At 47.6% G+C, this 10,022-nt stretch overlaps 1 long non-coding RNA gene across 1 annotated transcript; it reads left to right on the plus strand.

Annotated features, from left to right (window-relative positions):
* The first annotated feature begins 2,925 nt into the window (after positions 1-2,925).
* Positions 2,926-6,109, plus strand: LOC140213567 (uncharacterized). Its single transcript, XR_011890439.1, has 2 exons — positions 2,926-3,841; positions 5,204-6,109. It is a non-coding gene; the product is annotated as an uncharacterized lncRNA (long non-coding RNA).
* The last annotated feature ends 3,913 nt before the right edge of the window (positions 6,110-10,022 follow it).

Raw genomic sequence — 10,022 nt, forward strand, 5'->3', positions numbered from 1 at the left:
CAATCGCTCTTTGCGAGGTCCTTAACTTGTTCTCAAGCTTTTTTGTCAGCCTCCAAATCTGTGTCCCATATGTCAGCACAGGTAAGATGCACTGATTGTATACCTTCCTTTTCAATGTTAACGGTAAGCTTCCAGTCAGGAGTTCAAGAGGTCTGCTGTGTGCTATCCAACCCATTTTTATTCTTCTGTGAATTTCCTTCTCGTGGTCAGGGTTCCCTGTGATTAGTTGACCTAGGTAAACAGACTCTATAGGCCGAATGACGATCCTGAACTCTTGTTTTCTTGCCCGGTTGTCCATCATTATTTTTTTCTTCTGCCGTATTCATCTTCAACCCCACTCTGACGCTCCCCCTGTTAAGGTCCTCAATCATTTGTTGTAACTCGTCTGCAGTGTTGCTGAACAGAACTATGTCATCGGCAAACCGAAGGTTGCTGAGGTACTCGCCCTTGATCCTTGCTCCTAAGCCTTCCCAGTTTAATAGCTTGAATACTTCTTCCAAGCACGGAATGAATAGTATTGGTGAAATTGTGTCTCCCTGTTTGACCCCTATCTTTATAAGTATCTTCCTACTTTTCTAATGTAGAGCTAAGGTAGCAGTGGAATCTATGTAGATATTTTCCAAGATATTTACGTAACCGGCATGTACTCCTAAATTACCTAATGCCTCTATGACTGCTGATATCTCTACTGAATCAAATGCTTTTTCTTAATCTATGAAAGCCGAATAGAGAGGCTTATTGTAACCTGCGGATTTCTCGATAACCTCATTAATGACATGGATGTGAGCCATCGTAGAGTATTTCTTCCTGAAGCCAGCCTGTTCCCTCGGTTGGCTAAAGTGCAGTGTTGCCCTTATTCTTTTGGAGATTAATTTGTAAATATTTTAGATAATACTGCGCGCAAGCTTCACTTTAATTCCCCTCAATTCACTTTATTCCACCTTAAGTCACCTTAGTCCAACTTACGGCTTCTTACTACTGGCGTCATAAAAGACGTTTACGACGTTTTTAGACACCACTCGCTGCGAACAACATTGTGCGGTCATGCCTGTGAATGCTTAAAAACGGGTACAGCTGAAACCGGGCTCTTCTCTCGGGCTTCTCTCTGGGCAGCAGTGGTATGTGGCGGTGCTGCCGAGAAGTCGGAGCGGGGCCACCGAGACGAGGATCGTATCGCGCCGGGGCCTGCGATGGCTTAGAATTACTCGCTCGCTTCCCGTACACTCATTGGCACATACTCAATGTCCCGAGTTAGCGACAGGTTCATTTAAGAGAGGCACATTTCAAGTGTATTGATGATGCAGCCCGTTAAAGCGCTGACTCGAAAGGCGTTGAATGAAAGCGCCAGCTGGTCAGTGCGTTTGCGTCGCAGCCTGCTAACGCTTCGGATTGCAGCCCTTGAGGAACCCTTGTAACGTTGGTTCCCATTCCCACACGTACCCATTGCTCCAAGTGGGTGACAAATTTTATTCAAACAGCGGTACCTACGCAGTCTCGCATCTGCAGTGACCCATGTGGGCCTTAAAGATGTTCGTTGAAGAGCGGCACGTATTTGCACATTGTTGCATATGCAGTGACCGAAGTTGGTTGGATGGTCTCTTTTGCAGTGAAGCTGTGGTGGCTGGGATCGCAGTATTTCTTGGTGGCGTAACGCCGACAGAAAACTGTCATCATCAGTGGCTCATACGCCCAAATGCAAGGGCTCGTATCCTCATAAGGCAGAGGCCACAAGGACGCGGAAAAGTGGAGCAAAGATGCATAAATTTTTTGGAATCACGCATACAACTTTAAGAACAGCATACATATCAGTCAAGAGCAAGGTCAAAACAGCAACCCGAGCCACGTATTGAATGATAATTATAAATTAATAATTAATATTAAGCCACAATCCTCGGAAGAGCAAATAAGATCTCCCACGCGGCTGCGGATGCTTTGGCCGCCGGGAACTCAGCATATATGCAGGCCGTTGCCCCTCCCCTCGTCCTCCACTTTCCTCCTCGCACGCTCTTCTTTCCTCTCCAGCTGCGCTCCTCATACGCTTTCACATCTTGCTGTGCTCGTTGGCTCGGTTACACCGAGGTACGACTCCGTGGCGCTCCGAACGCTCAACGCACGAACGGGCGCCTGAGAGCTGAGGTGTAAAAAAAAAAACGCCTCCCGTGGTGCTTCTTCGTGCATGAGACCCTCTTGGACGTGAGCGCGTAAAATTATCAATAGTTTGTGACACAGCCGTTGAGTTCCTTTAACCCGTGACTCCATTGAAGGCTGTCCCGTGTTGCTTCCTCAAAAAAAAAGTGACATTCAATTTTAACATACGCTAAGGAGGTTGAAGGCTAAAGCCTGCGTGCTGATGGTACTTTCAATAAATTATTTTACATTATCATTCAGCTGCGTTTTTACCAGTTGTTACTTGCGTCCTCTTTACCTGTTCTCTTTATTGGTCACCTAGACATTCCGGTAAATTCTGCGTAGTTAATGGCACATTAGAATAGTCACGGCAACTCTGTGAAGAATATAAAGACACATACGCAGGTTGACAGAATGATTTCTGCCACTTTATTTCAGGTGATTAGCTACGTGGGTTTGTGTATATGGCGCTGTCTACATTCTTGTAGCGCAGGCAGAATGTTAGGGAGAGGGAAAGGCAAATTAGACAAACACACAGTACCCCCTTTTCCACAACAGATTTACTTCAAGTTCTCGCAGGCGTACTTCTAATATTCAAAGGATCGTAAGACACGTGTACTTTGCTCTGCAAATATGAACGAAACCGTGAAAATCATGCGCAGACAATATTGTGGCTACACTGATTATTTACAATGCCGCCCGTTCAACGGGAACAAAGATTATCGGGCTCTTTTATTGATAGAGAAATTGGTGGCTTAGTGGCGCATGCGCTTGAATTTAGGTGCGATAACACCGGACGTTCTTATGATGGCCGTCGCCCTAATAAAGGCGGCTTCTATTTCGGCAAGTTCACGAAAGCTTTGACGGGCGCGGAAGGGACAAGTACACGCCAGCGAATCACCACACAAGTGACAGTGAGGAACGGTGGCACAGCCAGGTGATACCGCACGAGTTACCGGCCGATGTAGTGTTAAGGAAGCCTAACCCCAAGTCGCTTTCATCTTCCACGATGAGTGACACTGACGTGGCCGTGCTGACCCATTTGCTCCTCGGCATGTCTGACGAAGAATTGCGCTCCCTCCATGGCAGCAGTATGTGGTGGCTACCGGATCTTGACACTGCTTCGCAGATTGAAGCGATCAACGCCATCCGCGGTTCACTGCGGATGTTTCACCCCATGGACAAGCGTGTCTTCTGCGTCGCCTGGCTTTATTGCTGCCTCGCAGAGCGGGAACTTATCCGCTGCTGGAATTGGTATTCCCTCATCCCCTGTGCCGCGCTGTTGACCGCTGATTTCAATCTGCATGAGCGTCTGGCGTCCGCCTTGGATTACCCCGGAGGCCACACTATCCACGCGAAGACTGAGCGCGACGAAGCCGCCTACGCTTGCATTATGACCACTGATCCGATACGCGACACGATGGAGCACGAGGTCATCTGTTTGTGCATGCCGCGTTCGCTGCCGTACCTTTTCGCCAGTGTGCCACTGCAAGACGGGTACCGCTTCAATGTAGCACTCGAGTCTGTATTGCAAATAAGTGTCCATAGCATCTATGCTGGCTATAGCATCCAGCTGCGTGATGTATTTGCCAGCGCCCGCGCGGCTTGCATGGCGCCGGCAGCGGAGCCAACCGCCGCCGAAAAGCGCCCGGAAAGTAATCTCTGACCGCCAAGTCCTCCGACACACGTGAGCTGACAGTTGCCAACGACTCCGGTGAGTGCTTTCGTAAGAAACATCCTTCTGCTACATTTCAGCAGCTTGCAAGTGTCATAGCAGTAACAGTGCCGAAATGACTCAGCTGAGTGGCCTACTAAGATTCCCTGGAGCAGTGGAAGTGGTGCGCCACCGATGTAATATTGAGCAAACGTAGTGTGATGTGAGGCTGCCAGCGCCAACCTAGGGGCGCTTGGAAGATGGACAGATAGTCCTGAAGTAGCCTGTGGGGGGTTATGCCAGCAGTGGAATTGCTGAACCGCGTTAAGGTGATGAGTGGAGTTAGGGTTAACACGCGAGCGCATGGCCCCGCTTCATGCAGCGTTACGGAAGTCAGGGTGGCTCTGCATAAATCTATGCCTGCAGAGACTTGGCGATGCCTGCAGTCGTGGCCTCGTTTCTTTTTCTACGGAATTCGGGTGCACGAAATCGATATAACAGTTAGAAAAAGGAGCTTCTCGGCGTCGTAAGAAAGCTAGAAAAGCTCCATATTTGATATCCGCATTATTCTTTTTCGCAACAAACGTATGTTTGCTGCTGAACACAGACTGACTGCATGCAGAGGCATGAAAGCTTCAAAACATGCCCAATGGCGGCTACATTTGCTTCATTGTGTCAACGAATATGTCGCCGAGATCTCCTTACTCAATGTGGCTCTGTTTACTCAGGTCTTTTCGTGCATTCGGTCTGCCCGCAGAATCGATACTTTCTTTGTTGGATTCTTTAGTTCAGTAGTGTCACTGCGTGCAAGGTCCTAGTTATGAGGTGCTCCTTTAAATGTGGTTCGCTTTCCTTATCGTCCAAAAAAACCAATACCATAGCAGCTGCATTAACGTGAAGAACTTATTTCGGCAGGTGTGCATAGCGCGCTACGATTTCTTGAATTATTGTTTGACATAATACCATAGGATATATAAATATTGATGTAAGGTTAGTAAAACTACCCTTGAGCAGGGAAGATGTATTTTATTTTTCATTATTTTAGGGCTTGGGTCAAACTAACCTGACGCAACTTGCGTTGGTGTGTTGCATGTACCCTGGTGTGTGGGCTAACTGGCACGAAGCCTTAAGGACAACAAAAATGCAAGCATGATCCGCAATTCCTGTCTTTAAGAAACGTTTCTGCCGCAAGCGACTTTATTTACTATATATTCAATTTATTTGTCTGTCATTTTTCTTGGTGCCACTTGTATTGAAAATTACAAATTTGTTTTTGACTCGGTCCGACAATTGCGCGTGGCATGATATAAATGATACATATTTATTTATGTTTCCTGTCAGTGTTTTCTGTTTTGCACTGGATATCTTTAGGGCGCTGTTCACGTCACGGCTATACAATGCTAAACTTTTTCTTTATTGCAGTTTCAACGTTCTCTCTTGCACCAGGATGGCTCTTGCAGCACATGACGAGGAACGCAATGGCAGTCTCTGTGTACAGCCTTCGACGAGGTCCTCAACAAGGGCTGGACTTGTGCAATCCTATGCCAGAATATCACCAACGAGATCTGCTTCGAGCGTCCCATATGCTGAAGGCGACGTAGCAAAAGACCTCTGTAGGGCAGGTCGGGGAGGCGTTACTACACAGAGAAAACGGCGCTCCAGTCGAAATGAATTGAAGGTTCTGGAGTTTCTGGCGGAAACATTACCCTCACGAACACGCCATCTTTCCAGTGAACACTAGACCTACAATGTTTCTCCTGATTTCTCTGTGTGTTGTATCCGTGAATGCTGTAATATTTAACGACCAAGAACTTGTGTTTTTGGAACTCTAGCGCATTACTTGCTGCTCAAGTCGACGATCACAACTGTGTGAACCTTAGTGAGCCTAGAAGAAAAGTCAGGTATATTATTTACATTAGCCTTCATAGTTTATCTCAATGTGGGATCGGGGCGAGTTGGGAACAATTTTTTCTGACTGCTACATAGGTGGGCGGGCTTAACATGGCAACATTTCCGACAGCGTATTAGCTAAAGTGCTCATAGAAAGATTGTAGGCAATCACGAGCCGCTGTGAAGGATATTTTCCTTTTGAAACCGCTGAGCTAAATTATCAATGCTGAATTCATTTGCACGCGTCTGTTGCAGGACTCACCTTTGCAGAGCCCAGCTCTACTCTTCGAGAATTCAATAAAGCATTTGTAGTCTCTGCTGCTATGTATACAGCCCGTATTGTGCTTTTATTATTTCGAACGCCTTTTATTACAAGTAAGCTGCTGTGTTATGCTCCTGCGTAGAACTTGCTTGTGTAATAAATTTGAGACCTATTGTTTTTTATTTGTGAGAGCTCTTAATAGATTAATAGCGCAGTCGCTTACGAAGACAAGAAAGGTGACAGGGTGGCGGCTGACGTCTAACTACTTAATTTTTATTCTAGGATAGGTGATCTTCGTTGGGAACAACCTGGAAAACTGATACTCCGTGGCATAAGATCAACTAAATAAGCTAAAGAACGGCAGAAGGCCAAGACATGAAATATCTGCTTAATCCGCATTGCCTGCACGTGTCACTTTCAAGAATTGTAGATCTTGCTCGAAAAAAATGCACGGGAGCCCATACACTTGTATTGCAGCGCGCTGTTTCGATTGCCTTTATTTTCCTTGCGAGGTTGTTTCCACGCTTGCCAGAGATAGAGCAGCACTCGAACTTGATTTAGCCACCACACATTTAGTAATTTCGTGGCCAAGTGCCCCTTTCAACCCCGCCTTGCACTAGTATCATTTTTCTTACAGCTACTCCTTCCCTCAGCGACTCCTTCGATAAACGAAGTATTTTCTGCGCGTCAATAAAGCAAATTTATACACCACACATAAGGCCGGCAACATTTTATATAGCAGCCGCCCAGCTTTCCTTGATTATGCTGATATTTGCGCAGTTTGGTCAATTACTCAGGAGCGTAGAACTGCTCGAACAGGTTAGTGCGATAACCTATCACGTTTTTAGGTCATGCAATATGCCATGAATATACGGCATGAGGGGTAGCTTTATCACTTCTTGGGTCTGATGCAAGTTCGTAGTGGAAGCTTCAACCCAGTTGCTTTAGCTTCATGAAAATGCATTCGGAGACCGCGGTTAGCACATGCAGCGGATGCACGCAACGAATGAAGCATCGTATGTGTTTTAGCTCCGATGGTATGCGGGCGAGACTTCTTGGGGGTATCTTCTGTGAAATATTTGCTCTGTGCTCATTTTGCCACATTTGAATTTGCCTGACCGTGTGGCAGGATTGCTTTCGTCGCTAGGGGCTCATATTACCGAAAAAAAATATGTGATGCTTTTGTAGACACAGCTTAAAATCCAAGAACCTAGTTGTGTTATCGCATGCCACTTCATGCGCTGGATTAAGCGGAGCGAAGCAGGACTTCGACTAATGTAAGTCCATTCATATGCGCGCTGGCAACGTGTGCTAATCGCGCTCTCTGAGGTTATTCTTGGGAAGCTGGTGCAGCTGTGCGTTGAAGCTTCGAGAACGAACACGGAAAAGGCTGTAGAAAAAAACCTAGCCGTCGCATCGTGTACTAACGGTATGTCACGTGGTCGTAAAGAAAGAAGTCCATGCGCTAACGTCCTCAGGTGCTCGTCCCTCTGGAGAATTTGATAAAACCATGCAACGATCAGGAGCGTGCTGGTGTGGGCAAGTAGGTCAGCTAGGACGTTAACAGATTATAAGCGCTCTTTTTGTTCTTGCTGAGAAAAGTGTATGTATGTATGTCTGTGTGTTGTTACGGAAGGATAAAAGAAGATAAAGGAAGAAAAATATCACGAGACGCTGGCTGCTGCGTGTTGTTGCTGGTCAGCCATTTTAGGCACATTGACTCGGCTTGTATACATATATTGTAAGTACAGTGTCTCCAAAATCCCAACAGCCTCGTAACATATTGGTGGGAGGTGTGGGTACGACGGCTGGATACGGAGCTCCGTAGTTGACGTCGCATAACCGTCTCGTACATCTAGGACGTGCTGGCGCTCTGTCGTAAAGTCGATCACGACATGACAGAAGCTGTAAAATCAATTGCGACATGACAGAAGCTGAGAAGGTGGGGCACGTGCTCAAGGGAATCGGAGACATCTTTAATCTGCTCATGTCCAAAAGGTCATCTTCAGTTGATGCTATCATCAAAGAGTGCCGACAATTCGAGCAAGTCAAATGACGACGCATCCTGCAATCATTCGCCAGACTTCCCAATAGTGCCGCAACGTCGACGTGTGATGATCAACCCACACGGTAGCATCCGTCGCCATCAGAGGACGTGGTGTGAATCGTTCGACGGGAACTGGACGCGATGGCGAACGCAGCTTTCTGTTCGCGTAGCCCTCATGCTACCGCTTTTTAAGTTCCCCTCGTGCAAGCCATCGTTCGCCAGGAACTGCGAAACATGGGTCTACATTATTTCTGTGCTGTCGCCAATCGCAGAGCTAACGAACGCCCTTCTACTATTTTCGCTCCACTCCAACGCTTCACTCCGTGTTATCGCTACCCGACCGAGTGGAGAACTGCGGACGACCAACCGATATGTTTCACCTGTCCCCATATTGGTCACGTCGCCCGATACTCTCGCAACTCGTGGCCCTGCACAACTCGCATGCCTTCCAACTTGAGCCGTTTCGATGGAAGTACCTAGAATGTTTCGCCCACCGCCGAGTCTAAGAGTGCCGACAATTGCTAGGAACACTTCTTTCAGTCGCTCACCATCGCTGCTCGGACACCAGTCTCGTGCACCGCAAACAAGTCACCCATCTTCACATATGCCGCAGCCACGTCGCCTTTCATTCCCTGTGGCTTTCGGCCGCACCCCTTCGGAAAGCGAGGAAATGCAACCCTCGGGGGTGGTGCTACATTGCCTACTACTGCAGCAAATCCTCTGTCTGTGCTCAGAAAGAGAAGTGGCATTGATGTTAAAATAGACGGCGTACCTGCCGAAGCACTCGTTGACACTGGAGCCCCGGCTTCTACGATGTGTTAGCCTAGGTAGTCGTTTAAAAAAGTCCTCAGCCCAGCAACTCCACAAGTGCTTCGTGTGACCGACAGCGACGTGCTGGTTGTTCTTGGATTGTGCACTGCGCGTTTAAGTACAGCCGGCCTCCCTACTTCTGTTCTCTTTGCTGTCCGACAACTGCTTTCCCGACATTATCCTTGGTTTGGACTTTTGGTTCAGTCATTATGCTCTTATCGACTGCGTAAACGGCTTTCTTCAGTTGGAGGTGCCTCAGCTGGCCGATGCTCTGAGCACCGCCCCAGAGCACTTGTGCTCGCTTCAAGATGTGCATCTGCTTCCCGAGGCAGTCACTTAGATCGCTTTGACCACGCAGCCACAGGTTCCTGACTGTAATTATGTGCTTTGCCCCATCGTCGACGTGTTTTTGAACCGAAAGGAAGCTCTTCAGGTTACGCTAGTCACAGTTACTAATAACGGCGTCGCTCTTCCGATTCTGAATTTCAGCCTGTGCCCTCAAGTGCTTCCAGCTGACATGTTATTGGCCAGAGTTTCTGATACTTCGGAATTCGACCTTGAAAGTCTGAATGCGAGAGTGGTTTCTTAGAGCCAGTTGCAGCTCACGGCTCTGGTTCCCTAACGGATGACTTCGCGAAGATGACTGCACCTGACCTCACCACTGCACAGGCCACGGAAATACGCCTCCTGCTCGAATAGTGCAGTGACTTCTTTGATTTCGGCGACAGGACTGTAGTGCAGGCCATTTGTTCTTTACCACCGTATAAGCACTGGAGACACGAATACTATTCCTAGGCGTCCCTATCGGGTATCGCATGCTGAGCGTAGAGTCATTCAATCAGAAGTGGACAAAATGCTCCGCGAAGTGGTAATCGAACCATCAGCCAGCGCTTGGGTTTCGCCTGTCGTCCTTGTGCAAAAAAAGATGTTACCTGGCCTTTTTACGTCGGTTATTGCCATTTAAACAAGATCACGCGAAGAGACGTCTACCCTCTACTACGCATCGATGGCGCCTTGGACTGCTTGCACGTAGCTAAATACTTCTCCTCCATTGATCTGCGATACAGCTACTGGCACATTTCAGTTGATGAAATTGATCGCGAGAAGACGGCCTTCGTCACTCCTGATGGTTTATATAAGTTCAAAGCCATGCCCTCTGGCCTATGCAATGCTTATGCGACATTTGAACGTATGATGGACTCTCTTCGGCGAGGCTATAAATGAACCACCTG

The sequence above is a fragment of the Dermacentor andersoni genome, chromosome 10 (assembly GCF_023375885.2).
Source record: "Dermacentor andersoni chromosome 10, qqDerAnde1_hic_scaffold, whole genome shotgun sequence".
Classification (NCBI taxonomy): domain Eukaryota; kingdom Metazoa; phylum Arthropoda; class Arachnida; order Ixodida; family Ixodidae; genus Dermacentor; species Dermacentor andersoni.